Below are 27,924 nucleotides of genomic sequence, written 5' to 3'. Positions count from 1 at the left end.
ACACACGGGCGAGAAGCCATTCAAGTGCTCTGTGTGTGGGAAGGCATTTGCACAGAAATCAAATCTTAACACTCACAAGAAAACACACACGGGCGAGAAGCCATTCAAGTGCTCTGTGTGTGGGAAGGCATTTGCACAGAAATCAAATCTTAACACTCACAAGAAAATACACACGGGCGAGAAGCCATTCAAGTGCTCTGTCTGTGGGAAGGCATTTGCATAGAAATCAAATCTTAACACTCACAAGAAAACACACACGGGCGAGAAGCGATTCAAGTGCTCTGTGTGTGGGAAGGCATTTGCGGATAAATCAGCTCTTAACAAATACCAGAAAACACAAACGGGCGAGAAGCCGTTCAATTGCTCTGTGTGTGGGAAGGCATTTGCACAGGAATCACATCTTCAGAGTCACCAGAAAACACACACGGGTGATAAGACATTCAGGTGCTATGTGTGTGGGAAGGAATTTTCACAGAAATCACATCTTCAGAGTCACCAGAAAACTCACACGGGCGAGAAGCCATTCACTTGCTCTGCGTGTGGGAAGGCATTTGCATGGAAATCAAATCTTCACAGTTACCAGAAAACTCACACGGGATGCCTGGATGTAGTGGAGGTAATGAGTCCTGGCAACAATTACTCTTTCGACCTCATGCAGGTGGATGCTGAGAAATCGCTGCTGGAGTGGCTGGAGGGTCAAAGTTTTAAGGACTTCTGTTAACTCTTGAAGTCCTGGAACGTGCATGTTTGTGTCTCTGTTAGATCAATCAATAAGGTACACATTATTACTTCCGTGATTTCCAGTACTCCAAGCTAGAGCGATGTTGTGAGTGCTCTATGATGTGTTCGATAAAAAGGAATTCCTTTTAAGCTTCAGAAGTGTTCACTTATTTCAGGATGACAACAATTTTATACTTCCATAGATGCGTTGCTTCGTCTGGTGGTTGTATCATCGGCACTGTTAAATGTGTGGTGTTTATGGTAGAAGGTGCCACGTGTTGTCATCTTCTCACAGCTACTTGAGTGTTGTAGTTCAGTCTAGACTTCGTCACGTTAAGGTGGTCCTTTGTAGTCATATCGGATTACTTGTTGATGTGGTGTGATGCACAGTGGTTGTGAGGTGGTCCAATTCTTGATTTTACTGTCGTGACTAAGTGGCCTTGTTGAGCTAAAGTTGGAGAAAGACTGTGATCATAACGTTGCCCTATATTTTAAACATTTTTCTTTAATTTTCTTTATTGTTTGATTAAAAAAACTTCTTCAAAGTGTCGGTTTCAGAATGTGCGTTCGTTGTTCCTGTGTTTGATGGCTTGGACTTGTGGACGAATAACTTCAGTCAATAAGGACGTCAATTGGGAAGGATTAAGACGTTCACGTGTTTGATTTTGAGAATATTTTATGGCTGTTGAATTAATGAAAGTTAAATTATTTTCATAGTACCTTAACTGTTTGAAAAAGCGAATTAATAAAGATTCATAAAGACCTGATTTGTGATCTTAAAGATGACTGATCGTACATTATTGCTACCATTTCCTTCCTTAAAAAGAATATTTCCGAGTAGACATTCACACAAGAGTGTGCATCCTAACACGACTGTTTATATATACAGCGGTGTGCATTCACACACGAGTGTGCATATACAGGGGTGTACATACATACAGACATACAACGCAGTGTACATACACAGCAGTGTACGAACACAAGGATTGCGTTCCACTGCGAACACGAACGATTGTACCTGCATACATACACACACACATACGTATACGGGTTTTCATTATCAGAAGAAGAGCCACTCCATGTTGTTTGGCATTCCCCTGCCACGAATAAAGTTCTGTATTAACAACCTTCAACTTCATCGGCGTTCCCGGTCGGTAACGCTGTGGTGGATAAGAGAAATGTCCTTGAGGGAAGTCTCGTAGCCACCACAGCGGCCCACGAGGTCTCTGGACGGGTGCGAGGTGCTGGTAACACCTCCATATTCAATGCAGTTACCGTAACAAAAACACGTCCAAAATATAAAACACGTGCATAAATATTGAGCACATACACAAGAGTATACATACACACTGAAGACTAAATATGGATGATTGATGTTTTTTTGCGGTACGTTATGTTAAACCACGCTTACCATCTAATCTATTCCGCTGATTACTCAAAGTTTATGACTTAAATTATAACATATCAACCTCGTTTTCTAGAAACACCCCGCTCAACACGAGTGTCCTTAAATATATTTATGAAACAAAGTCAGTACACTGTAAATTTGCACCTCTTAGTCCAAATAAAACTCTTTATGTTGATAATTCAGACTGTGATTCGCTTTTAAATCTGATAATCTTGCAGCAGTGTAGAGGACATTGCGGGGTGAATATTATTCACAGGAAGCACGGAATTATGCATGGAGATGTACATCTTTATTCAAACGCAAGCGTACAATTATGCAGTGGGATGTACATACTTATTAAGGTTTAAGTACAATGTGCCAGATTAGCTAAGTTACGTTGATTTATATGCGGATTGTTAATGTAAAAATTAACAATTGAATGCACAGTCTATGATAGGCCAAGTCGATAACAAAGGATTTGGATGCTAGAGGGGAGTTATAAGGGGCTTAAAATTAGACCTCAAGATCATTTCGAGAGGAATTTTACTGAGGATAGACGCTCGACTCCTCGCTCTGCAGATTTCCCTTCTCCTGCGAGACTCAGCCTGGCGAGCACGATTGCTTGGCGACTGGTTGGCGACTTTGCTTCGGGAGAGTTCGTGGCGATCTCTTTAGACGGGTTACAGGGTCATCGATACACCGTGCATCAACAAGTAAGTGTCTTTGTGAGTGGATAACCTGGTAATCGCGTGTGTAGTCCGTCTTACGAGACGTTACTGTGTCTCGGTTGGGCGTTCGTGAGAGTTTGCTTTTTGGCGATTTGAGCCATGCAGCTTAGAAGGCGCCGTTAACTCTCAACAACACCCGCGACTTTTACTCTGCTCTGTAGAATCACTCACATGGAGCAGATTAACTCTAAACCGTGCCAAGCATACACGGGCGAGAAGCCGTTCAATTGCTCTGTGTGTGGGAAGGCATTTGCACAGAAATCAAATCTTAACACTCACAAGAAAACACACACGGGCGAGAAGCCATTCAAGTGCTCTGTGTGTGGGAAGGCATTTGCACAGAAAATAAATCTTAACACTCACAAGAAAACACACACGGGCGAGAAGCCATTCAAGTGCTCTGTGTGTGGGAAGGCATTTGCACAGAAATCAAATCTTAACACTCACAAGAAAACACACACGGGCGAAAAGCCATTCAAGTGCTCTGTGTGTGGGAAGGCATTTGCACAGAAATCAAATCTTAACACTCATAAGAAAATACACACGGGTAAGAAGTCATTCAAGTGCTCTGTGTGTCGAAGGCATTTGTACAGAAATCAAATCTTAACACTCACAAGAAAATACACACGGGCGAGAAGCCATTCAAGTGCTCTGTCTGTGGGATGGCATTTGCATAGAAATCAAATCTTAACACTCACAAGAAAACACACACGGGCGAGAAGCCATTCAATTGCTCTGTGTGTGGGAAGGCATTTGCGGATAAATCAGCTCTTAACAAATACCAGAAAACACAAACGGGCGAGAAGCCGTTCAATTGCTCTGTGTGTGGGAAGGCATTTGCACAGGAATCACATCTTCAGAGTCACCAGAAAACACACACGGGTGATAAGCCATTCAGGTGCTATGTGTGTGGGAAGGAATTTTCACAGAAATCACATCTTCAGAGTCACCATAAAACTCACACGGGCGAGAAGCCATTCACTTGCTCTGCGTGTGGGAAGGCATTTGCATGGAAATCAAATCTTCACAGTCACCAGAAAACTCACACGGGATGCCTGGATGTAGTGGAGGTAATGAGTCCTGGCAACAATTACTCTTTCGACCTCATGCAGGTGGATGCTGAGAAATCGCTGCTGGAGTGGCTGGAGGGTCAAAGTTTTGAGGACTTCTGTTAACTCTTGAAGTCCTGGAATGTGCACGTTAGTGTCTCTGTTAGATCAATCGATAAGGTACACATTATTACTTCCGTGATTTCCAGTACTCCAAGCTAGAGCGATGTTGTGAATGCTGTATGATGTGTTCGATAAAAAGGAATTCCTTTTAAGCTTCAGAAGTGTTCACTTATTTCAGGCTGACAACAATTTTATACTTCCATAGATGCGTTGCTTCGTCTGGTGGTTGTATCATCGGGACTGTTAAATGTGTGGTGTTTATGGTAGAAGGTGCCACGTGTTGTCATCTTCTCACAGCTACTTGAGTGTTGTAGTTCAGTCTAGACTTCGTCACGTTAAGGTGGTCCTTTGTAGTCATATCGGATTACTTGTTGATGTGGTGTGATGCACAGTGGTTGTGAGGTGGTCCATTCCTGATTTTACCCTCGTGACTAAGTGGCATTGTTGAGCTAAAGTTGGAGAAAGACTGTGATCATAACGTTGCCCTATATTTTTAACATTTTTCTTTAATTTTCTTTATTGTTTAATAAAAAAACTACTTCAAAGTGTCGGTTTCAGAATTTGCGTTCGTTGTTCCTGTGTTTGATGGCTTGGACTTGTGGACGAATGGCTTCAGTCAATAAGGACGTCAATTGGGAAGGATTAAGACGTTCACGTGTTTGATTTTGAGAATATTTTATGACTGTTGAATTAATGAAAGTTAAATTATTTTCATAGTACCTTAACTGTTTGAAAAAGCGAATTAATAAAGATTCATAAAGACCTGATTTGTGATCTTAAAGATGACTGATCGTACATTATTGCTACCATTTCCTTCCTTAAAAAGAACATTTCCGAGTAGACATTCACACAAGAGTGTGCATCCTAACACGACTGTTTATATATATACAGCGGTGTGCATTCACACACGAGTGTGCATATACAGGGGTATACATACAGACATACAACGCAGTGTACATACACAGCAGTGTACGAACACAAGGATTGCGTTCCACTGCGAACACGCACGATTGTACCTGCATACATACACACGTAAACATACGTATACGGGTTTTCATTCTCAGAAGAAGAGCCACTCCATGTTGTTTGGCATTCCCCTGCCACGAATAAAGTTCTGTATTAACAACCTTCAACCTCATCGGCGTTCCCGGTCGGTAACGCTGTGGTGGATAAGAGCAATGTCCTTGAGGGAAGTCTCGTAGCCACCACAGCGGCCCACGAGGTCTCTGGACGGGTGCGAGGTGCTGGTAACACCTCCATATTCAATGCAGTTACCGTAACAAAAACACGTCCAAAATATAAAACACGTGCATAAATATTGAGCACATACACAAGAGTATACATACACACTGAAGACTAAATATGGATGATTGATGTTTTTGCGGTACGTTATGTTAAACCACGCTTAGATGCAAATCTATTCCGCTGATTACTCAAAGTTTATTACTTAAATTATAACATATCAACCTCGTTTTCTAGAAACACCCCGCTCAACACGAGTGTACTTAAAAATATTAACTCTTGAAGTCCTGGAATGTGCATGTTTGTGTCTCTGTTAGATCAATCGATAAGGTATACATTATTACTTCCGTGATTTCCAGTACTCCAAGCTAGAGCGATGTTGTGAATGCTCTATGACGTGTTGGGATAAAAAGGAATTCCTTTTAAGCTCCAGAAGTGTTCACTTATTTCAGGATGACAACAATTTTATACTTCCATAGATGCGTTGCTTCGTCTGGTGGTTGTATCATCGGGACTGTTAAATATGTGGTGTTTATGGTAGAAGGTGCCACGTGTTGTCATCTTCTCACAGCTACTTGAGTGTTGTAGTTTATTCTAGACTTCGTCACGTTAAGGTGGTGCTTTGTAGTCATATCGGATTACTTGTTGATGTGGTGTGATGCACAGTGGTTGTGAGGTGGTCCAATTCCTGATTTTACTGTCGTGACTAAGTGGCCTTGTTGAGCTAAATTTGGAGAAAGACTGTGATCATAACGTTGCCCTATATTTTTAACAATTTCTTTAATTTTCTTTATTGTTTGATTAAAAAAACTTCTTCAAAGTGTCGGTGTCAGAATGTGCGTTCGTTGTTCCTGTATTTGATGGCTTGGACTTGTGGACGAATGGCTTCAGTCGATAAGGACGTCAATTGGGAAGGATTAAGACGTTCACGTGTTTGATTTTGAGAATATTTTATGACTGTTGAATTAATGAAAGTGAAATAATTTTCCTGGTTCCTTAACTGTTTGAAAACGCGAATTAATAAAGATTTCGACGCGAGTTTTAACGTTGATATTGTTGCAGATTAATAAAGATCTGGTTTGTGTTTTTAAAGATGACTGATCGTACATTATTGCTACCATATCCTTCCTTAAAAAGTACATGGACGAGTAGACATTCACACACGAGTGTGCATCCCAACACGACTGTATATATATACAGCGGTGTGCATTCACACACGAGTGTGCATATACAGGGGTGTACATACATACAGACATACAACGCAGTGTACATACACAGCAGTGTACGAACACAAGGATTGCGTTCCACTGCGAACACGCACGATTGTACCTGCATACATACACACATACGTATACGGGTTTTCATTCTCAGAAGAAGAGCCACTCCATGTTGTTTGGCATTCCCCTGCCACGAATAAAGTTCTGTATTAACAACCTTCAACCTCATCAGCGTTCCCGGTCGGTAACGCTGTGGTGGATAAGAGCAATGTCCTTGAGGGAAGTCTCGTAGCCACCACAGCGGCCCACGAGGTCTCTGGACGGGTGCGAGGTGCTGGTAACACCTCCATATTCAATGCAGTTACCGTAACAAAAACACGTCCAAAATATAAAACACGTGCATAAATATTGAGCACATACACAAGAGTATACATACACACTGAAGACTAAATATGGATAATTGATTTTTTTTGCGGTACGTTATGTTAAACCACGCTTACAAGCAAAACCATTCAGATGACTACTCAAAGTTTATGACTTAAATTATAACATATCAACCTCGTTTTCTAGAAACACCCCGCTCAACACGAGTGTCCTTAAATATATTTATGAAACAAAGTCAGTACAGTGTAAATTTGCACCTCTTTGTCCAAATAAAACTCTTTATGTTGATAATTCAGACTGTGTATCGCTTTTAAATCCTGAAAATCTTGGAGCAGTGTAGAGGACATTGCGGGGTGAATATTAGCAAATCAACAGGAAGCACGGAATTATGCATGGAGATGTACATCTTTATTCAAACGGAAGTGTACAATTATGCAGTGGGATGTACATACTTATTAAGGTTTAAGTACAATATCCAGATTAGCTAACCAACATTGATTGATATGCGGATTGTTAATGTAAAAATTAACAATTGAATGCAAAGTCCATGATAGGCCAAATCGAGAACAAAGGATTTGGATGCTAGAGGGGAGTTAAAAGGGGCTTAAAATCAAACCTCAAGACCATTTGGAGAGGAATTTTCCTGAGGATAGACGCTCGACTCATCGCTCTGCAGATTACCCTTCTCCTGCGAGACCCAGCCTGGCGAGCACGATTGCTTGGCGACTGGTTGGCGACTTTGGTTCGGGAGAGTTCGTGGCGATATCTTTAGACGGGTAACAGCGTCATCGATACGCCGTGCATCAACAAGTAAGTGTCTTTGTTAGTGGATAGCCAGGTAATCGCGTGTGTAGTCCGTCTTACGAGACGTTACTGTGTCTCGGTTGGACGTTCGTGAGAGTTTGCTTTTTGGCGATTTGAGCCACGCATCCACGCAGCATAGAGGGCACCGTTAACTCTCAACAACACCCGCGACTGTTACTCTGCTCTGTAGAATCAGTCACATGGAGCAGATGAACTCTCCACAGTGCCAAGCCCACACGGGCGAGAAGCCATTCAATTGCTCTGTGTGTGTGAAGGCATTTTCACGGAAATCAACTCTTAGCAGACACCAGAAAACACACACGGGCGAGAAGCCATTCAATTGTTCTGTTTGTGGGAAGGCATTTGCATAGAAATCAAATCTTAACACTCACAAGAAAATACACACTGGTGAGAAGTCATTCAAGTGCTCTGTGTGTGGGAAGGCATTTGCACAGAAATCAAATCTTAACACTCACAAGAAAACACACACGGGTGAGAAGCCATTCAATTATTCTGTGTGTGGGAAGGCATTTGCATAGAAATCAAATCTTAACACTCACAAGAAAATACACACTGGTGAGAAGTCATTCAAGTGCTCTGTGTGTGGGAAGGCATTTGCACAGAAATCAAATCTTAACACTCACAAGAAAATACACACGGGCGAGAAGCCATTCAATTGTTCTCCGTTAGAGAGGACACGGTCATCACCCCGAAACAAGCATGCGAAGATCTGCAATGAGAGTGAAGTGAAATCAAAAGGTGAAATGCAAAGTGCTGCAGTGAGTCCTGAACAAAATGAATCTGTCGACCCTATTCAGGTGGATCCTGAGAGATGCCTGGACGTAGTGGATGTAATGACTCCTGGCAACAATTCCACTTTCGACCTCGTGCAATTGGATCCTGAGAGATTGCTGGATGTAATGAGCCCTGACCACAATTCCTCTTTCGACCCCATGCAGGTGGATACTGAGAAATGGCTGCTGGAGTGGCTGTAAGATCAAAGTATTGAGTACTTCTGTTAACTCTTGAAGTCCTGGAATGTGCATGTTTGTGTCTCTGTTAGATCAATCAATAAGGTACACATTATTACTTCCGTGATTTCCAGTACTCCAAGCTAGAGCGATGTTGTGAATGCTCTATGATGTGTTGGGATAAAAAGGAATTCCTTTTAAGCTCCAGAAGTGTGCACTTATTTCAGGATGACACCAATTTTATACTTCCATAGATGCGTTGCTTCGTCTGGTGGTTGTACCATCGGGACTGTTAAACGTGTGGTGTTTATGGTAGAAGGTGCCACGTGTTGTCATCTTCTCACAGCTGCTTGAGTGTTGTAGTTTATTCTAGACTTCGTCACGTTAAGGTGGTGCTTTGTAGTCATATCGGATTACTTGTTGATGTTGTGTGATGCACAGTGGTTGTGAGGTGGTCAAATTCCTGATTTTACTCTCGTGACTAAGTGGTCTTGTTGAGCTAAAGTTGGAGAAAGACTGTGATCATAACGTTGCCCTATATTTTAAACATTTTTCTTAATTTTTAGTCATTGTTTATTAAAAAAAAACTACTTCAAAGTGTCGTTGATGATTCAGACTGTGTATCGCTTTTAAATCCTGAAAATCTTGCATCAGTGTAGAGGACATTGCGGGGTGAATATTAGCAAATTAACAGGAAGCATGGAATTATGAATGGAGATGTACATCTTTATTCAAACGGAAGTGTACAATTATGCAGTGTGATGTACATAATTATTAAAGTTTAAGTACAATGGCCATATTAGCTAAGCTATGTTGATTGATATGCCGATTGTTAATGTTACAAATTAACAATTGAATGCAAAGTCCATGCTAGGCCAAATCGAGAACAAAGGATTTGGATGCTAGAGGGGAGTTATAAGGGGCTTAAAATCAGACACCAAGATCATTTCGAGAGGGATTTTCCTGAGGATAGACGCTCGACTCATCGCTCTGCAGATTTCCCTTCTCCTGCGAGACTCAGCCTGGCGAGCACGATTGCTTGGCGATTGGTTGGCGACTTTGCTTCGGGACACCGTGCATCAACAAGTAAGTGTCTTTGTTAGTGGATAGCCAGGTAATCGCGTGTGTCGTCCGTCTCACGGGGCGTTACTGTGTCTCGGTTGGACGTTCGTGAGAGTTTGCTTTGTGGCGATTTGAGCCACGCAGCTTAGAGGGCGCCGTTAACTCTCAACAACACCCGCGACTGTTACTCTGCTCTGTAGAATCAGTCACATGGAGCAGATGAACTCTCCACAGTGCCACGCACACACGGGCGAGAAGCCATTCCATTGTTCTGTGTGTGTGAAGGCATTTTCACGGAAATCAACTCTTAGCAGACACCAGAAAACACACACGGGCGAGAAGCCATTCAATTGCTCTGTGTGTGGGAAGGAATTTTCACAGAAATCACATCTTCAGAGTCATGTTCTGTGTGTGGGAAATCATTTGCACGGAAAACAATTCTTCACAGTCACCAGAAAACTCACACGGGCGAGAAGCCATTCACTTGCTCTGCGTGTGGGAAGGCATTTGCATGGAAATCAAATCTTCACAGTCACCAGAAAACTCACACGGGATGCCTGGATGTAGTCGAGGTAATGAGTCCTGGCAACAATTACTCTTTCGACCTCATGCAGGTGGATGCTGAGAAATCGCTGCTGGAGTGGCTGGAGGGTCAAAGTTTTGAGGACTTCTGTTAACTCTTGAAGTCCTGGAATGTGCATGTTTGTGTCTTTGTTAGATCAATCGATAAGGTACACATTATTACTTCCGTGATTTCCAGCTCTCCAAGCTAGAGCGATGTTATGAATGCTCTATGATGTGTTCGATAAAAAGGAATTCCTTTTAAGCTTCAGAAGTGTTCACTTATTTCAGGATGACAACAATTTTATACTTCCATAGATGCGTTGCTTCGTCTGGTGGTTGTATCATCGGGACTGTTAAATGTGTGGTGTTTATGGTAGAAGGTGCCACGTGTTGTCATCTTCTCACAGCTACTTGAGTGTTGAAGTTCCTTCTAGACTTCGTCACGTTAAGGTGGTGCTTTGTAGTCATATCGGATTACTTGTTGATGTGGTGTGATACACAGTGGTTGTGAGGTGGTCCAATTCCTGATTTTACTCTCGTGACTAAGTGGCCTTGTTGAGATAAAGTTGGAGAAAGACTGTGATCATAACGTTGCCCTATATTTTAAACATGTTTCTTTAATTTTGTTTATTGTTTGATTTAAAAAAAGACTACTTCAAAGTGTCGGTTTCAGAATGTGCGTTCGTTGTTCCTGTGTTTGATGGCTTGGACTTGTGGACGAATGGCTTCAGTCAATATGGACGTCAATTGGGAAGGATTAAGACGTTCACGTGTTTGATTTTGAGAATATTTTATGACTGTTGAATTAATGAAAGTTACATTATTTTCATAGTACCTTAACTGTTTGAAAAAGCGAATTAATAAAGATTCATAAAGACCTGATTTGTGATCTTAAAGATGACTGATCGTACATTATTGCTACCATTTCCTTCCTTAAAAAGAACATTTCCGAGTAGACATTCACACAAGAGTGTGCATCCTAACACGACTGTTTATATATACAGCGGTGTGCATTCACACACGAGTGTGCATATTCAGGGGTGTACATACAGACATACAACGCAGTGTACATACACAGCAGTGTCCGAACACAAGGATTGCGTTCCACTGCGAACACGCACGATTGTACCTGCATACATACACACATACGTATACGGGTTTTCATTCTCAGATGAAGAGCCACTCCATGTTGTTTGGCATTCCCCTGCCACGAATAAAGTTCTGTATTAACAACCTTCAACTTCATCGGCGTTCCCGGTCGGTAACGCTGTGGTGGATAAGAGCAATGTCCTTGAGGGAAGTCTCGTAGCCACCACAGCGGCCCACGAGGTCTCTGGACGGGTGCGAGGTGCTGGTAACACCTCCATATTCAATGCAGTTACCGTAACAAAAAAAAGTCCAAAATATAAAACACGTGCATAAATATTGAGCACATACACAAGAGTATACATACACACTGAAGACTAAATATGGATAATTGATTTTTTTTGCGGTACGTTATGTTAAACCACGCTTACAAGCAAAACCATTCAGATGACTACTCAAAGTTTATGACTTAAATTATAACATATCAACCTCGTTTTCTAGAAACACCCCGCTCAACACGAGTGTCCTTAAATATATTTATGAAACAAAGTCAGTACAGTGTAAATTTGCACCTCTTTGTCCAAATAAAACTCTTTATGTTGATAATTCAGACTGTGTATCGCTTTTAAATCCTGAAAATCTTGGAGCAGTGTAGAGGACATTGCGGGGTGAATATTAGCAAATTAACAGGAAGCACGGAATTATGCATGGAGATGTACATCTTTATTCAAACGCAAGTGTACAATTATGCAGTGGGATGTACATACATATTAAAGTTTAATTTAAATGGCCAGATTAGCTAAGCTTTATTTATTTAAATGCGGATTGTAAATGTTACAAATCTACAATTGAATGCAAAGTCCATGATAGGCCAAATCGAGAACAAAGGATTTGGATGCTAGAGGGGAGTTATAAGGGGCTGAAAATCAGACCTCAAGATCATTTCGAGAGGAATTTTCCTGAGGATAGACGCTCGACTCATCGCTCTGCAGATTACCCTTCTCCTGCGAGACTCAGCCTGGCGAGCACGATTGCTTGGCGACTGGTTGGCGACTTTGCTTCGGGAGAGTTCGTGGCGATCTCTTTAGACGGGTTACAGGGTCATCGATACACCGTGCATCAACAAGTAAGTGTCTTTGTTAGTGGATAGCCAGGTAATCGCGTGTGTAGTCCGTCTTACGGGGCGTTACTGTGTCTCGGTTGGACGTTCGTGAGAGTTTGCTTTTTGGCGATTTGAGCCACACATCCACGCAGCATAGGAGGCACCGTTAACTCTCAACAACACCCGCGATTGTTACTCTGCTCTGTAGAATCTGTCACATGGAGCAGATGAACTCTACACAGTGCCAAGCCCACACGGGCGAGAAGCCATTCCATTGTTCTGTGTGTGTGAAGGCATTTTCACGGAAATCAACTCTTAGCAGACACCAGAAAACACACGGGCGAGAAGCCATTCAAGTGCTCTGCGTGTGGGAAGGCATTTGCATGGAAATCACATCTTCAGAGTCATGTTCTGTGTGTGGGAAATCATTTGCACGGAAAACAATTCTTCACAGTCACCAGAAAACTCACACGGGCGAGAAGCCATTCACTTGCTCTGCGTGTGGGAAGGCATTTGCATGGAAATCAAATCTTCACAGTCACCAGAAAACTCACACGGGATGCCTGGATGTAGTGGAGGTAATGAGTCCTGGCAACAATTACTCTTTCGACCTCATGCAGGTGGATGCTGAGAAATCGCTGCTGGAGTGGCTGGAGGGTCAAAGTTTTGAGGACTTCTGTTAACTCTTGAAGTCCTGGAATGTGCATGTTTGTGTCTTTGTTAGATCAATCGATAAGGTACACATTATTACTTCCGTGATTTCCAGCTCTCCAAGCTAGAGCGATGTTATGAATGCTCTATGATGTGTTCGATAAAAAGGAATTCCTTTTAAGCTTCAGAAGTGTTCACTTATTTCAGGATGACAACAATTTTATACTTCCATAGATGCGTTGCTTCGTCTGGTGGTTGTATCATCGGGACTGTTAAATGTGTGGTGTTTATGGTAGAAGGTGCCACGTGTTGTCATCTTCTCACAGCTACTTGAGTGTTGTAGTTCAGTCTAGACTTCGTCACGTTAAGGTGGTGCTTTGTAGTCATATCGGATTACTTGTTGATGTGGTGTGATGCACAGTGGTTGTGAGGTGGTCCATTCCTGATTTTACCCTCGTGACTAAGTGGCCTTGTTGAGATAAAGTTGGAGAAAGACTGTGATCATAACGTTGCCCTATATTTTAAACATGTTTCTTTAATTTTGTTTATTGTTTGATTTAAAAAAAGACTACTTCAAAGTGTCGGTTTCAGAATGTGCGTTCGTTGTTCCTGTGTTTGATGGCTTGGACTTGTGGACGAATGGCTTCAGTCAATATGGACGTCAATTGGGAAGGATTAAGACGTTCACGTGTTTGATTTTGAGAATATTTTATGACTGTTGAATTAATGAAAGTTACATTATTTTCATAGTACCTTAACTGTTTGAAAAAGCGAATTAATAAAGATTCATAAAGACCTGATTTGTGATCTTAAAGATGACTGATCGTACATTATTGCTACCATTTCCTTCCTTAAAAAGAACATTTCCGAGTAGACATTCACACAAGAGTGTGCATCCTAACACGACTGTTTATATATACAGCGGTGTGCATTCACACACGAGTGTGCATATTCAGGGGTGTACATACATACAGACATACAACGCAGTGTACATACACAGCAGTGTCCGAACACAAGGATTGCGTTCCACTGCGAACACGCACGATTGTACCTGCATACATACACACATACGTATACGGGTTTTCATTCTCAGATGAAGAGCCACTCCATGTTGTTTGGCATTCCCCTGCCACGAATAAAGTTCTGTATTAACAACCTTCAACTTCATCGGCGTTCCCGGTCGGTAACGCTGTGGTGGATAAGAGCAATGTCCTTGAGGGAAGTCTCGTAGCCACCACAGCGGCCCACGAGGTCTCTGGACGGGTGCGAGGTGCTGGTAACACCTCCATATTCAATGCAGTTACCGTAACAAAAAAAAGTCCAAAATATAAAACACGTGCATAAATATTGAGCACATACACAAGAGTATACATACACACTGAAGACTAAATATGGATAATTGATTTTTTTTGCGGTACGTTATGTTAAACCACGCTTACAAGCAAAACCATTCAGATGACTACTCAAAGTTTATGACTTAAATTATAACATATCAACCTCGTTTTCTAGAAACACCCCGCTCAACACGAGTGTCCTTAAATATATTTATGAAACAAAGTCAGTACAGTGTAAATTTGCACCTCTTTGTCCAAATAAAACTCTTTATGTTGATAATTCAGACTGTGTATCGCTTTTAAATCCTGAAAATCTTGGAGCAGTGTAGAGGACATTGCGGGGTTAATATTAGCAAATTAACAGGAAGCACGGAATTATGCATGGAGATGTACATCTTTATTCAAACGCAAGTGTACAATTATGCAGTGGGATGTACATACATATTAAAGTTTAATTTAAATGGCCAGATTAGCTAAGCTTTATTTATTTAAATGCGGATTGTAAATGTTACAAATCTACAATTGAATGCAAAGTCCATGATAGGCCAAATCGAGAACAAAGGATTTGGATGCTAGAGGGGAGTTATAAGGGGCTGAAAATCAGACCTCAAGATCATTTCGAGAGGAATTTTCCTGAGGATAGACGCTCGACTCATCGCTCTGCAGATTACCCTTCTCCTGCGAGACTCAGCCTGGCGAGCACGATTGCTTGGCGACTGGTTGGCGACTTTGCTTCGGGAGAGTTCGTGGCGATCTCTTTAGACGGGTTACAGGGTCATCGATACACCGTGCATCAACAAGTAAGTGTCTTTGTTAGTGGATAGCCAGGTAATCGCGTGTGTAGTCCGTCTTACGGGGCGTTACTGTGTCTCGGTTGGACGTTCGTGAGAGTTTGCTTTTTGGCGATTTGAGCCACACATCCACGCAGCATAGGAGGCACCGTTAACTCTCAACAACACCCGCGACTGTTACTCTGCTCTGTAGAATCTGTCACATGGAGCAGATGAACTCTACACAGTGCCAAGCCCACACGGGCGAGAAGCCATTCCATTGTTCTGTGTGTGTGAAGGCATTTTCACGGAAATCAACTCTTAGCAGACACCAGAAAACACACGGGCGAGAAGCCATTCAAGTGCTCTGCGTGTGGGAAGGCATTTGCATGGAAATCACATCTTCAGAGTCACCAGAAAACACACACGGGCGAGAAGCCGTTCAATTACTCAGTGTGTGGGAAGGCATTTGCACAGAATTCACATCTTCACAGTCACCAGAAAACTCACACGGGATGCCTGGATGTAGTGGAGGTAATGAGTCCTGGCAACAATTACTCTTTCGACCTCATGCAGGTGGATGCTGAGAAATCGCTGCTGGAGTGGCTGGAGGGTCAAAGTTTTGAGGACTTCTGTTAACTCTTGAAGTCCTGGAATGTGCATGTTTGTGTCTCTGTTAGATCAATCGATCAGGTACACATTATTACTTCCGTGATTTCCAGGACTCCAAGCTAGAGCGATGTTGTGAATGCTCTATGATGTGTTGGGATAAAAAGGAATTCCTTTTAAGCTCCAGAAGTGTTCACCTATTTCAGGATGACAACAATTTTATACTTCCATAGATGCGTTGCTTCGTCTGATGGTTGTATCATCGGGACTGTTAAATGTGTGGTGTTTATGGTAGAAGGTGCCACGTGTTGTCATCTTCTCACAGCTACTTGAGTGTTGTAGTTTATTCTAGACTTCGTCACGTTAAGGTGGTGCTTTGTAGTCATATCGGATTACTTGTTGATGTGGTGTGATGCACAGTGGTTGTGAGGTGGTCCAATTCCTGATTTTACTGTCGTGACTAAGTGGCCTTGTTGAGCTAAAGTTGGAGAAAGACTGTCATCATAACGTCGCCATTGATTTAATTTTATTTATTGTTTGATTAAAAAGCTTCTTCAAAGTGTCGGTTTCAGAATGTGCGTTCGTTGTTCCTGTGTTTGATGGCTTGGACTAGTGGACGAATGGCTTCAGTCGATATAGACGTCAATTGGGAAGGATTAAGACGTTCACGTGTTTGATTTTGAGAATATTTTATAACTGTTGAATTAATGAAAGTGAAATAATTTTCCTAGTTCCTTAACTGTTTGAGTAAAGCGAATTAATAAAGATTTTGTGGCGAGGTTTTAACGTTGATATTGTTGCAGATTAATAAAGTCCTGATTTGTATTTAAAGATGACTGATCGTACATTGTTGCTACCATTTCATTCCTTTAAAAGAACATGGACGAGTAGACATTCACACACGAGTGTGCATCCTAACACGACTGTTTATATATACAGCGGTGTGCATTCACACACGAGTGTGCATTTACAGGGGTGTACATACATACAGACATACAACGCAGTGTACATACACAGCAGTGTACGAACACAAGGATTGCGTTCCACTGCGAACACGCACGATTGTACCTGCATACATACACATACGTATACGGGTTTTCATTCTCAGAAGAAGAGCCACTCCATGTTGTTTGGCATTCCCCTGCCACGAATAAAGTTCTGTATTAACAACCTTCAACCTCATCGGCGTTCCCGGTCGGTAACGCGGTGGTGGATAAGAGCAATGTCCTTGAGGGAAGTCTCGTAGCCACCACAGCGGCCCACGAGGTCTCTGGACGGGTGCGAGGTGCTGGTAACACCTCCATATTCAATGCAGTTACCGTATCAAAAACACGTCCAAAATATAAAACACGTGCACAAATATTGAGCACATACACAAGAGTATACATACACACTGAAGACTAAATATTGAAGATTGATTTTTTTGCGGTACGTCATGTTAAACCACGCTTACAAGCTAAACCATTCAGATGATTACTCAAAGTTTATGACGGAAATTAGAACATAACCACCTCGTTTTCTAGAAACACCTCGCTCAACACTAGTGTCCTTAAAACTATTTATGAAACAAAGTCAGTACAGTGTAAATTTGCACCTCTTTGTCCGAATCAAACTCGACATATTCATTTTGATTCTTTAGACTGTATGTCACTGTTAAATCCTCTAAACTGCTGCAAGTTTAGAGGACATAGCCGGGTGAATATTAGCAAATTAACAGGAAGCACAGAATAGTGCTTGGAGATGTACATCTTTATTCAAACGGAAGTGTACAATTATGCAGTGGGATGTACATACTTATTAAGGTTTAAGTACAATGGCCAGATTAGCTAAGCTATGTTGATTGATATGCCGATTGTTAATGTAAAAATTAACAATTGAATGCAAAGTCCATGATAGGCCAAATCGAGAACAAAGGATTTGGATGCTAGAGGGGAGTTATAAGGGGCTGAAAATCAGACCTCAAGATCATTTCGAGAGGAATTTTCCTGAGGATAGACGCTCGACTCATCGCTCTGCAGATTTCCCTTCTCCTGCGAGACTCAGCCTGGCGAGCACGATTGCTTGGCGACTGGTTGGCGACTTTGCTTCGGGAGAGTTCGTGGCGATCTCTTCAGACGGGTTACAGGGTCATCGATACACCGTGCATCAACAAGTAAGTGTCTTTGTGAGTGGATAGCCAGGTAATCGCGTGTGTAGTCCGTCTCAGGGGGCGTTACTGTGTCTCGGTTGGACGTTCGTGAGAGTTTGCTTTTTGGCGATTTGAGCCATGCAGCTTAGAGGGCGCCGTTAACTCTCAACAACACCCGCGACTGTTACTCTGCTCTGTAGAATCTGTCACATGGAGCAGATTAACTCTCCACAGTGCCACACACACACGGGCGAGAAGCCGTTCAATTGCTCTGTGTGTGGGAAGGCATTTGCATGGAAATCAAATCTTAACACTCACAAGAAAACACACTCGGGTGAGACGCCGTTCAAGTGCTCTGTTTGTGTGAAGGCATTTGCACGGAAAACAATTCTTAACAGACACCAGAAAACACACACGGGCGAGAAGCCGTTCAATTGCTCATTGTGTGGGAAGGCATTTGCACGCAAAACAATTCTTAACAGACACCAGAAAACACACACGGGCGAGAAGCCATTCAATTGTTCTGTTTGTGGGAAGGCATTTGCAGAGAAATCATCTCTTAACAGACACCAGAAAATACACACTGGTGAGAAGTCAGTCAAGTGCTCTGTGTGTGGGAAGGCATTTGCACAGAAATCACATCTTCACAGTCACCAGAAAACACACACGGGCGAGAAGCCATTCAAGTGCTCCTTGTGTGGGAAGAAATTTTCACGGAAAACAATTCTTAACAGACACCAGAAAACACACACGGGTGAGAAGCCATTCAATTGTTCTGTGTGTGGGAAGGCATTTGCACGGAAAACAACTCTTAACAGACACCAGAAAACACACACGGGCGAGAAGCCATTCAATTGTTCTCCGTTAGAGAGGACACGGTCATCACCCCGAAACAAGCATGCGAAGATCCGCAATGAGAGTGAAGTGAAATCAAAAGGTGAAATGCAAAGTGCTGCAGTGAGTCCTGAACAAAATGAATCTGTCGACCCTATACAGGTGGATCCTGAGAGATGCCTGGATGTAGTGGATGTAATGACTCCTGGCAACAATTCCACTTTCGACCTCATGCAGTTGGACCCTGAGAGATTGCTGGATGTAATGAGCCCTGACCACAATTCCTCTTTCCACCCCATGCAGGTGGATACTGAGAAATTGCTGCTGGAGTGGCTGGAGGGTCAAAGTATTGAGGACTTCTGTTAACTCTTGAAGTCCTGGAATGTGCATGTTTGTGTCTCTGTTAGATCAATCAATAAGGTACACATTATTACTTCCGTGATTTCCAGTACTCCAAGCTAGAGTGATGTTGTTAATGCTCTAAGATGTGTTCGAGAAAAAATGAATTCCTTTAAAGTTCCAGAAGTGTTCGCTTATTTCAGGATGACAACAATTTTATACATCGATAGATGCGTTGCTTCGTCTGGTGGTTGTATCATCGGCACTGTTAAATGTGTGGTGTTTATGGTAGAAGGTGCCACGTGTTGTCATCTTCTCACAGCTACTTGAGTGTTGTAGTTTATTCTAGACTTCGTCACGTTAAGGTGGCGCTTTGTAGTCAAATCGGATTACTTGTTGATGTGGTGTGATGCACAGTGGTTGTGAGGTGGTCCAATTCCTGATTTTACTGTCGTGACTAAGTGGCCTTGTTGAGCTAAAGTTGGAGAAAGACTGTCATCATAATGTTGCCCTATATTTTAAACATTTTTCTTTAATTTTCTTTATCGTTTGATTAAAAAAAAACTACTTCAAAGTGTCGGTTTCAGAATGTGCGTTCGTTGTTCCTGTGTTTGATGGCTTGGACTTGTCGATGAATGGCTTCAGTCGATAAGGACGTCAATTGGGAAGGATTAAGACGTTCACGTGCATGATTTTGAGAATATTTTATGACTGTTGAATTAATGAAAGTTAAATTATTTTCCTAGTTCCTTAACTGTTTGAAAAAGCGAATTAATAAAGATTTTGATTAGAGTTTTAACGTTGATATTGTTGCAGATTAATAAAGACCTGATTTGTGTTTTTAAAGATGACTGATCGTACATTATTGTTACCATTTCCTTCCTTAAAAAGAACATGGACGAGTAGACATTCACACACGAGTGTGCATCCTAACGCAACTGTTTACATATACAGCGGTGTGCATTCACACACGAGTGTGCATATACAGGGGTGTACATACATACAGACATACAACGCAGTGTACATACACAGCAGTGTACGAACACAAGGATTGCGTTCCACTGCGAACACGCACGATTGTACCTGCATACACATACGTATACGGGTTTTCATTCTCAGAAGAAGAGCCACTCCATGTTGTTTGGCATTCCCCTGCCACGAATAAAGTTCTGTATTAACTACCTTCAACTTCATCGGCGTTCCCGGACGGTAACGCTGTGGTGGATAAGAGCAATGTCCTTGAGGGAAGTCTCGCAGCCACCACAGCGGCCCACGAGGTCTCTGGACGGGTGCGAGGTGCTGGTAACACCTCCATATTCAATGCAGTTACCGTAACAAAAACACGTCCAAAATATAAAACACGTGCATAAATATTGAGCACATACACAAGAGTATACATACACACTGAAGACTAAATATTGAAGATTGATTTTTTTGCGGTACGTCATGTTAAACCACGCTTACAAGCTAAACCATTCAGATGATTACTCAAAGTTTATGACGGAAATTAGAACATAACCACCTCGTTTTCTAGAAACACCTCGCTCAACACTAGTGTCCTTAAAACTATTTATGAAACAAAGTCAGTACAGTGTAAATTTGCACCTCTTTGTCCGAATCAAACTCGACATATTCATTTTGATTCTTTAGACTGTATGTCACTGTTAAATCCTCTAAACTGCTGCAAGTTTAGAGGACATAGCCGGGTGAATATTAGCAAATTAACAGGAAGCACAGAATAATGCTTGGAGATGTACATCTTTATTCAAACGGAAGTGTACAATTATGCAGTGGGATGTACATACTTATTAAGGTTTAAGTACAATGGCCAGATTAGCTAAGCTATGTTGATTGATATGCCGATTGTTAATGTAAAAATTAACAATTGAATGCAAAGTCCATGATAGGCCAAATCGAGAACAAAGGATTTGGATGCTAGAGGGGAGTTATAAGGGGCTTAAAATCAGACCGCAAGATCATTTCGAGAGGAATTTTACTGAGGATAGACGCTCGACTCATCGCTCTGCAGATTTCCCTTCTCCTGCGAGACTCAGCCTGGCGAGCACGATTGCTTGGCGACTGGTTGGCGACTTTGCTTCGGGAGAGTTCGTAGCGATCTCTTCAGACGGGTTACAGGGTCATCGATACACCGTGCATCAACAAGTAAGTGTCTTTGTGAGTGGATAGCCAGGTAATCGTGTGTGTAGTCCGTCTCAGGGGGCGTTACTGGGTCTCGGTTGGACGTTCGTGAGAGTTTGCTTTGTGGCGATTTGAGCCATGCAGCTTAGAGGGCGCCGTTAACTCTCAACAACACCCGCGACTGTTACTCTGCTCTGTAGAATCTGTCACATGGAGCAGATTAACTCTCCACAGTGCCACACACACACGGGCGAGAAGCCGTTCAATTGCTCTGTGTGTGGGAAGGCATTTGCATGGAAATCAAATCTTAACACTCACAAGAAAACACACTCGGGTGAGACGCCGTTCAAGTGCTCTGTTTGTGTGAAGGCATTTGCACGGAAAACAATTCTTAACAGACACCAGAAAACACACACGGGCGAGAAGCCGTTCAATTGCTCATTGTGTGGGAAGGCATTTGCACGCAAAACAATTCTTAACAGACACCAGAAAACACACACGGGCGAGAAGCCATTCAATTGTTCTGTTTGTGGGAAGGCATTTGCAGAGAAATCATCTCTTAACAGACACCAGAAAATACACACTGGTGAGAAGTCAGTCAAGTGCTCTGTGTGTGGGAAGGCATTTGCACAGAAATCACATCTTCACAGTCACCAGAAAACACACACGGGCGAGAAGCCATTCAAGTGCTCCTTGTGTGGGAAGAAATTTTCACGGAAAACAATTCTTAACAGACACCAGAAAACACACACGGGTGAGAAGCCATTCAATTGTTCTGTGTGTGGGAAGGCATTTGCACGGAAAACAACTCTTAACAGACACCAGAAAACACACACGGGCGAGAAGCCATTCAATTGTTCTCCGTTAGAGAGGACACGGTCATCACCCCGAAACAAGCATGCGAAGATCCGCAATGAGAGTGAAGTGAAATCAAAAGGTGAAATGCAAAGTGCTGCAGTGAGTCCTGAACAAAATGAATCTGTCGACCCTATACAGGTGGATCCTGAGAGATGCCTGGATGTAGTGGATGTAATGACTCCTGGCAACAATTCCACTTTCGACCTCATGCAGTTGGACCCTGAGAGATTGCTGGATGTAATGAGCCCTGACCACAATTCCTCTTTCCACCCCATGCAGGTGGATACTGAGAAATTGCTGCTGGAGTGGCTGGAGGGTCAAAGTATTGAGGACTTCTGTTAACTCTTGAAGTCCTGGAATGTGCATGTTTGTGTCTCTGTTAGATCAATCAATAAGGTACACATTATTACTTCCGTGATTTCCAGTACTCCAAGCTAGAGTGATGTTGTTAATGCTCTAAGATGTGTTCGAGAAAAAATGAATTCCTTTAAAGTTCCAGAAGTGTTCGCTTATTTCAGGATGACAACAATTTTATACATCGATAGATGCGTTGCTTCGTCTGGTGGTTGTATCATCGGCACTGTTAGATGTGTGGTGTTTATGGTAGAAGGTGCCACGTGTTGTCATCTTCTCACAGCTACTTGAGTGTTGTAGTTTATTCTAGACTTCGTCACGTTAAGGTGGCGCTTTGTAGTCAAATCGGATTACTTGTTGATGTGGTGTGATGCACAGTGGTTGTGAGGTGGTCCAATTCCTGATTTTACTGTCGTGACTAAGTGGCCTTGTTGAGCTAAAGTTGGAGAAAGACTGTCATCATAATGTTGCCCTATATTTTAAACATTTTTCTTTAATTTTCTTTATCGTTTGATTAAAAAAAAACTACTTCAAAGTGTCGGTTTCAGAATGTGCGTTCGTTGTTCCTGTGTTTGATGGCTTGGACTTGTCGATGAATGGCTTCAGTCGATAAGGACGTCAATTGGGAAGGATTAAGACGTTCACGTGCATGATTTTGAGAATATTTTATGACTGTTGAATTAATGAAAGTTAAATTATTTTCCTAGTTCCTTAACTGTTTGAAAAAGCGAATTAATAAAGATTTTGATTAGAGTTTTAACGTTGATATTGTTGCAGATTAATAAAGACCTGATTTGTGTTTTTAAAGATGACTGATCGTACATTATTGTTACCATTTCCTTCCTTAAAAAGAACATGGACGAGTAGACATTCACACACGAGTGTGCATCCTAACGCAACTGTTTATATATACAGCGGTGTGCATTCACACACGAGTGTGCATATACAGGGGTGTACATACATACAGACATACAACGCAGTGTACATACACAGCAGTGTACGAACACAAGGATTGCGTTCCACTGCGAACACGCACGATTGTACCTGCATACACATACGTATACGGGTTTTCATTCTCAGAAGAAGAGCCACTCCATGTTGTTTGGCATTCCCCTGCCACGAATAAAGTTCTGTATTAACTACCTTCAACTTCATCGGCGTTCCCGGACGGTAACGCTGTGGTGGATAAGAGCAATGTCCTTGAGGGAAGTCTCGCAGCCACCACAGCGGCCCACGAGGTCTCTGGACGGGTGCGAGGTGCTGGTAACACCTCCATATTCAATGCAGTTACCGTAACAAAAACACGTCCAAAATATAAAACACGTGCATAAATATTGAGCACATACACAAGAGTATACATACACACTGAAGACTAAATATTGAAGATTGATTTTTTTGCGGTACGTCATGTTAAACCACGCTTACAAGCTAAACCATTCAGATGATTACTCAAAGTTTATGACGGAAATTAGAACATAACCACCTCGTTTTCTAGAAACACCTCGCTCAACACTAGTGTCCTTAAAACTATTTATGAAACAAAGTCAGTACAGTGTAAATTTGCACCTCTTTGTCCGAATCAAACTCGACATATTCATTTTGATTCTTTAGACTGTATGTCACTGTTAAATCCTCTAAACTGCTGCAAGTTTAGAGGACATAGCCGGGTGAATATTAGCAAATTAACAGGAAGCACAGAATAATGCTTGGAGATGTACATCTTTATTCAAACGGAAGTGTACAATTATGCAGTGGGATGTACATACTTATTAAGGTTTAAGTACAATGGCCAGATTAGCTAAGCTATGTTGATTGATATGCCGATTGTTAATGTAAAAATTAACAATTGAATGCAAAGTCCATGATAGGCCAAATCGAGAACAAAGGATTTGGATGCTAGAGGGGAGTTATAAGGGGCTTAAAATCAGACCTCAAGATCATTTCGAGAGGAATTTTACTGAGGATAGACGCTCGACTCATCGCTCTGCAGATTTCCCTTCTCCTGCGAGACTCAGCCTGGCGAGCACGATTGCTTGGCGACTGGTTGGCGACTTTGCTTCGGGAGAGTTCGTAGCGATCTCTTCAGACGGGTTACAGGGTCATCGATACACCGTGCATCAACAAGTAAGTGTCTTTGTGAGTGGATAGCCAGGTAATCGCGTGTGTAGTCCGTCTCAGGGGGCGTTACTGGGTCTCGGTTGGACGTTCGTGAGAGTTTGCTTTGTGGCGATTTGAGCCATGCAGCTTAGAGGGCGCCGTTAACTCTCAACAACACCCGCGACTGTTACTCTGCTCTGTAGAATCTGTCACATGGAGCAGATTAACTCTCCACAGTGCCACACACACACGGGCGAGAAGCCGTTCAATTGCTCTGTGTGTGAGAAGGCATTTGCATGGAAATCAAATCTTAACACTCACAAGAAAACACACTCGGGTGAGAAGCCGTTCAAGTGCTCTGTTTGTGTGAAGGCATTTGCACGGAAAACAATTCTTAACAGACACCAGAAAACACACACGGGCGAGAAGCCGTTCAATTGCTCATTGTGTGGGAAGGCATTTGCACGCAAAACAATTCTTAACAGACACCAGAAAACACACACGGGCGAGAAGCCATTCAATTGTTCTGTTTGTGGGAAGGCATTTGCAGAGAAATCATCTCTTAACAGACACCAGAAAATACACACTGGTGAGAAGTCAGTCAAGTGCTCTGTGTGTGGGAAGGCATTTGCACAGAAATCACATCTTCACAGTCACCAGAAAACACACACGGGCGAGAAGCCATTCAAGTGCTCCTTGTGTGGGAAGAAATTTTCACGGAAAACAATTCTTAACAGACACCAGAAAACACACACGGGTGAGAAGCCATTCAATTGTTCTGTGTGTGGGAAGGCATTTGCACGGAAAACAACTCTTAACAGACACCATAAAACACACACGGGCGAGAAGCCATTCAATTGTTCTCCGTTAAAGAGGACACGGTCATCACCCCGAAACAAGCATGCAAAGATCCGCAATGAGAGTGAAGTGAAATCAAAAGGTGAAATGCAAAGTGCTGCAGTGAGTCCTGAACAAAATTAATCTGTCGACCCTATACAGGTGAATCCTGAGAGATGCCTGGATGTAGTGGATGTAATGACTCCTGGCAACAATTCCACTTTCGACCTCATGCAGTTTGATCCTGAGAGACTGCTGGATGTAATGAGCCCTGACCACAATTCCTCTTTCGACCCCATGCAGGTGGATACTGAGAAATGGCTGCTGGAGTGGCTGGAGGGTCAAAGTATTGAGTACTTCTGTTAACTCTTGAAGTCCTGGAATGTGCATGTTTGTGTGTCTGTTAGATCAATCAATAAGGTTCACATTATTACTTCCGTGATTTCCAGGACTCCAAGCTAGAGCGATGTTGTGAATGCTTTATGATGTGTTCGGACAAAAGTCTTCCTTTTAAGTTCCAGAAGTGTTCACTTATTTCAGGATGACAACAATTTTATACTTCGATAGATGCGTTGCTTCGTCTGGTGGTTGTATCATCGGGACTGTTAAATGTGTGGTGTTTATGGTAGAAGGTGCCACGTGTTGTCATCTTCTCACAGCTACTTGAGTGTTGTAGTTTATTCTAGACTTCGTCACGTTAAGGTGGTGCTTTGTAGTCATATCGGATTACTTGTTGTGTGGCACTGTGGAGAGTTCATCTGCTCCATGTGACTGATTCTACAGAGCAGAGTAACAGTCGCGGGTGTTGTTGAGAGTTAACGGTGCCCTCTAAGCTGCATGGCTCAAATCGCCACAAAGCAAACTCTCACGAACGTCCAACCGAGACAAAGTAACGCCCCGTGAGACGGACTACACACGCGATTACCAGGTTATCCACTAACAAAGACACTTACTTGTCGATGCACGGTGTATCGATGACCCTGTGACCCGTCTGAAGAGATCGCCACGAACTCTCCCGAAGCAAAGTCGCCAACCAGTCGCCAAGCAATCGTGCTCGCCAGGCTGAGTCTCGCAGGAGAAGGGAAATCTGCAGAGCGATGAGTCGAGCGTCTATCCTCAGGAAAATTCCTCTCCAAATGGTCTTGATGTCTGATTTTAAGCCCCTTATAACTCCCCTCTAGCATCCAAATCCTTTGTTCTCGAATTGGCCTATCATGGACTTTGCATTCAATTGTTAATTTTTACATTAACAATCCGCAGATCAATCAACATAGCTTAGCTAATCTGGCCATTTAGATTAAACCTTAATATGTTTGTACATACCACTGCATAATTGTACGCTTCCGTTTGAATAAAGATGTACATTTCCATGCATAATTCCGTGCTTCCTGTTAATTTGCTAATATTCACCCCGTAATGTCCTCTACACTGCTGCAAGTTATTCAGGATTTAATAGCAATACACAGTCTGAATTATCAAAAAAAAAGTTTTATTTGGACTAAGAGGTGCAAATTTACAGTGTACTGACTTGGTTTCATAAATATATTTAAGGCCACTCGTGTTGAGCGGGGTGTTTCTAGAAAACGAGGTTGATATGTTCTAATTTCCGTCATAAACTTTGAATAATCATCTGAATGGTTTAGCTTTGTAAGCGTGGTTTAACATAACGTACCGCAAAAAAGTCAATCATACATATTTAGTCTTCAGTGTGTATGTATACCCTCGTGTTCGTGTTCAATATTTATGCACGTGTTTTATATTTTGGACGTGTTTTTGTTACGGTAACTGCATTGAATATGGAGGTGTTACCAGCACCTCGCACCCGTCCAGAGACCTCGTGGGCCGCTGTGGTGGCTACGAGACTTCCCTCAAGGACATTGCTCTTATCCACCACAGCGTTACCGACCGGGAACGCCGACGAAGTTGAAGGTTGTTAATACAGAACTTTATTCGTGGCAGGGGAATGCCAAACAACATGGAGTGGCTCTTCTTCTGAGAATGAAAACCCGTATACGTATGTGTGTATGTATGTATGCAGGTACAATCGTGCGTGTTCGCAGTGGAACGCAATCCTTGTGTTTGTACACTGCTGTGTATGTACACTGCGTTGTATGTCTGTCTGTATGTACACCCCTGTATATGCACACTCGTGTGTAAATGCACACCGCTGCATATATAAACAGTTGTGTTAGGATGCACACTCGTGTGTGAATGTCTACTCGTCCATGTTCTTTTTAAGGAAGGATATGGTAGCAATAATGTACGATCAGTCATCTTTAAATACAAATCAGGACTTTATTAATCTGCAACAATATCAACGTTAAAACTCGCGTCAAAATCTTTATTAATTCGCTTTTTCAAACAGTTAAGGAACTAGGAAAATGATTTCACTTTCAGTAATTCAACAGTCATAAAATATTCTCAAAATCAAACACGTGAACGTCTTAATCCTTCCCAATTGACGTCTATATCGACTGAAGCCATTCGTCCACAAGTCCAAGCCATCAAACACAGGAACAACGAACGCACATTCTG

The 27,924-nt window shown here is 42.3% G+C and overlaps 1 long non-coding RNA gene across 4 annotated transcripts in view; it reads left to right on the top strand.

Moving 5' to 3' along the window:
* The window catches only part of LOC142908520 (uncharacterized), a 31,914-nt gene extending 5,494 nt beyond the window's left edge, over positions 1–26,420 (top strand). Inside the window, exons 2-8 of one of the 4 annotated variants that reach the window (XR_012931860.1) lie at positions 2,687–2,820; positions 12,330–12,463; positions 15,091–15,224; positions 17,822–17,955; positions 21,134–21,267; positions 22,381–24,579; positions 25,693–26,420. This is a non-coding gene — a long non-coding RNA (uncharacterized LOC142908520). Of the gene's footprint in view, positions 1–2,686; positions 2,821–12,011; positions 12,464–15,090; positions 15,225–17,821; positions 17,956–21,133; positions 21,268–22,380; positions 24,580–25,692 lie in introns of those variants that run through there. The other 3 variants (XR_012931862.1, XR_012931859.1, XR_012931861.1) reach the window with 3 other exon arrangements.
* Positions 26,421–27,924: the final 1,504 nt, after the last annotated feature.

This window comes from Petromyzon marinus (genome assembly GCF_048934315.1).
Source record: "Petromyzon marinus isolate PM22_M1 ecotype Great Lakes invasive population chromosome 85 unlocalized genomic scaffold, UKy_Petmar_22M1.pri1.0 chr85_unloc.1, whole genome shotgun sequence".
In the NCBI taxonomy this organism is placed as follows: domain Eukaryota; kingdom Metazoa; phylum Chordata; class Hyperoartia; order Petromyzontiformes; family Petromyzontidae; genus Petromyzon; species Petromyzon marinus.
This window is presented reverse-complemented; position numbering and strand designations above follow the sequence as displayed.